Genomic DNA, 3,665 nt, shown 5'->3' on the forward strand with positions numbered 1-3,665 from the left:
AAGGGCAATTGGATGTTAGTGACTGTGGCATGATCTTCAGGTAGAAAGGAGAAAGGCAGGTCTACCAGGTTAGTTTATAGAAAGTGTTTGCAGACAGAATAAAAGAAGCCTGGAGAGAGACTGTCCAAAACTCCAGGTGTGCTGCAGTCTAGGAGCTTCCAATCCACTAGATGGCATCAACCCCAGGTCCTGTGGGGAAATCAGATGCCACCCCACACTTTGTACCATTACCCCTGGAATGGAGCCAACAGGCTGACCCACCATGCCTGCTCCTCATCTTCATCATCTACAGAATTTTTTCATGGAGAGTTAACAACCCCAAAAAGTGCCTCATGCCAGGAATGGATTCTGCACTGTGCCTTGCCTTTCTGAATAAATCTCTGCCTGTGTCTCTGCTAGCAGGTCCTGAAATTCCTCTCCAAAACATGTCAGGAACCTACAGGGCTGAGTTGAAGTACCCTCTCCCTCCTGGGTACCTCCTGGGACTCCATCTGTTGATGACAGAATTCCATTACAAAAGCACATAGCTTGTTTCTAGCAGTGCCAGGAGTGTGGTGGCCCTGACCCTGGAGCCACCTACACCACTGCTGTCCTTCCTGAGCCATGTGCTAGGCTATGAAGGAACCCACACAGCAGAACACTCACTGCCCCAATCTCTGCTATAGCTGGGACCTTGGCCCCCTCACCAGACCAGCCCCGGCCAAAAACCACAGATGCCAAGAACCCACCTGAGCTGACTGCCCTGAACTTCAGATCAACTTCAGAATGGATGTCCATGCTGCCTGTTTCTCTTTTTGTGCTTATGTGTTTAGGGGGTTTGACTCGTACATTCACTTTTAGGTTTTGCACACTTAAATGATACATCTGTTTGTCTGAAAGAAGGATTTTGGCCTTCATGCCCTCTACTCTCTCACTGTAAGCTCTGGTTATTCAAGTTACTTAGGGGACTGATCCCTAGGCAGCAAGTTAATTTACCTGTATCTTGAATGGGAATTTGCTTTTCTAAATAAGCTCCCTCTCTTAAAACAGAGAAAGAAAATTCACTCTCAGACTGGGCACTGAAGACTTCTATAAGACCACATAGGATTCTAAAGTAGAGACTTGTGACCAAGTGGACTTAGTTTGTTTCAGGTGGTCACAGCATGACTGCGATCTGACTGTCCCTTCACAGACTTCACATATATATTATTTTGCTATGTCTCATGGCTCAGATTCAAACATAGGAGGATGTCTGACAAATTGGTTAATTTAGAATTGTTAGAGATAATGAGGGTGTCCTCAAAATGGTAACACATGTAGGTTTTGTTGTTTACTTTGACTTGAGGCTGGGTTGCTTGCCAGTCAGGAGCCTTCAGGAGTCACCACCCTGTGCAGCCCAAGCAGCCGTGAGGGAGGTCTGACTTCCATGATGGTGTCCCTGCTGTACTCCTGGTTTGGTGAGTGAGCCAAGTGTCCAGCAGGCCTGCTATGGGCAAGAAGCCTTATCATGGGACTGTGTCAGAAGCTCAGCAGGGTCACTCCTCCATGACCCCTCAAGGGTGAGAGAGGCTATGGTCTGGCTGTGGTACCATCTGAGAGGCCTACATGCCTTGGTCCCTGTCCAGCAGCACGGGGCCTGCACTGCTACCCCTGCTCTGGCATCCAGAAATCCAACATTCTCCCCAAATACTCCCACAGTCTTGGATTCCTCTACCCACAGGACACACAGTATGCTCTGGCACACTCATCTGAAGGGTCTCAGGCCACCAGATATAAAGGCATCTAATCAGGAATGTGGGTAGACTTGAGTTGAAATAAACTTCATTCTCTCTGGATTCCAGAAACTGTAACATTTGTACCTGTGCACAACGAGGCACCAGTGTTGCTTAGTTCACACAAAGCCCCATTTGGTAAGGCAGGAGGAGGCCTAGCTTACTTCTGGGCCCAGTAGTGAGTCACACTTGACCTGGAGGCCTCCAAGCACACAGATGTTCTGAAAACATGGGTATGCTGTGTGCATAACTATTGTGGTGACTCTGTGCAGATGGTGTGTGCACTTGTGGAGTGGATATATGCATGTGGGGGGGCATGAGGAGTGTGTGTGTATATGGAGGGTGCATTAGTGCATTAGTGTAAACAGGGAAAGTGTGTGAGGAGTCGGTGGCCATGTGGAGTGTGTATGAGGATTGAGTGTGTATGCAGAGAGTGCTGAGGAGTTGAGTGTCCATGTGGAGTGCATATGTGGAGTGAGTGTGCATGTACAGTGTTCATGAGGCATGAATGCATATGGAATGTGTATAAGGAGTTGCATGTGAATTTTGCATTAGGAGTGACTGTGCATGTGGAGTTTCCATGAGGAGTGATTGTGCATATAAATGTTGCACGAGGAGTGAGTGTGCATGAGGAATGAGTATGTGTTTGGTGTGTGTGTGAATGTGTGTGCCTGTGGAGTGTGCCTGAGGAGTGATTGTGTATGCAGAGAGTGCTGAGGAGTTGTGTGTCCATGTGGAGTGTGTATATGGATTGAGAGTCCATGTGGAGTGTGTGTGAGGCATAAGCGTTCATGTGTGTTGTACAAGACGAGTGAGTGTGTCTGTGGACTATGGATGAAAAAACTTGCATGTGGGGTGTGCATGAGTGAGTATGAGGATTGAGTGTCCCTGTGGACAGTGCATGAAGAGAGAGTGTCCACGAAGGGTGTGTATGTTGAGTGTGCAAATGGAGAGTTTGTGTGTTTGGGAGTGTATTTGCGGTGTGCATACACAGTGTGCATGAGGACAGAGTGTGTGAGGGTGCCCATGAGCAGTAAGCAAGCATATTGATGTCTATGTTGGCATAAAGGATCCTGGGGGTCTGCAACCTGGTGGTGCAGTGTGCATCCCTGGCCATCCTCCAATCCAGAATTGCTCTTTTGGGCTCTGAAGTCTCTGAGCCTCACCCACCCTAGTTTCTTACTGCCTCCCCTCCCAGTCTGGACCTGTAGACCAGGCCTGGAAGGGGAAGGAAAAGCAGGGGTTCTGCCAGTATCAAGCCAAATGCCCAGAGTGGGTGGTGAAAGGGAGGGGAGGCTGGGAGCCTCTGGATCTTTTCCATATTCCCAAGCCAGGCAGGGTGTGTGGGGAGGGCTGCCCCCAGACCCATGAGATCAGAGGCCCTGGCAGCACCCTCCCTCCCTTTTCATGGGCAGCCCTGACCCAGGTTGCAGGGAGAGGCTTCTAAGGAAAAGGCATGGCAATTTCTGTAGGAAGAAGGAAGAGGTTTCTGGAAAAAATATCTAGCTCAGTCAAGATTGGCAGGAAACCTGGGAATATCCCAGGCACTCTAGACTGCCACTTCCTTTCTTTCCCTTTCCTTCCACAGTGAGTCACAGCCCCAGGACTTTGGGGTCTCCAGGAGGATGCAGGTAGTGCTTGGGGAGAAGCACCCAGACATGAGTGAATTTTCATGACAGGGCTCCAGTCTCAGCTGAAGGTGGGCACGGGGAAAGAAAAAGCAGGTCTGGGATGTAGGGATGGGGTGCATGAGAGTCAGGCAGGTGTGTAGGGTTCCGAAGGAGTCTGGGAGGTGGAGACCTAAGGCACAGGGTCAAGGCAGAAGGAGGAGTCTGAAATGGTCTGAGAGGTGGGGAGTCAGCTATCCCCCTTCCAAGTCCTACCCAAGACTGGCAATACTCTCCTGGGAAATAG

Source organism: Sciurus vulgaris, assembly GCF_902686455.1.
Source record: "Sciurus vulgaris genome assembly, contig: HiC_scaffold_512_arrow_ctg1, whole genome shotgun sequence".
Classification (NCBI taxonomy): Eukaryota; Metazoa; Chordata; class Mammalia; order Rodentia; family Sciuridae; genus Sciurus; species Sciurus vulgaris.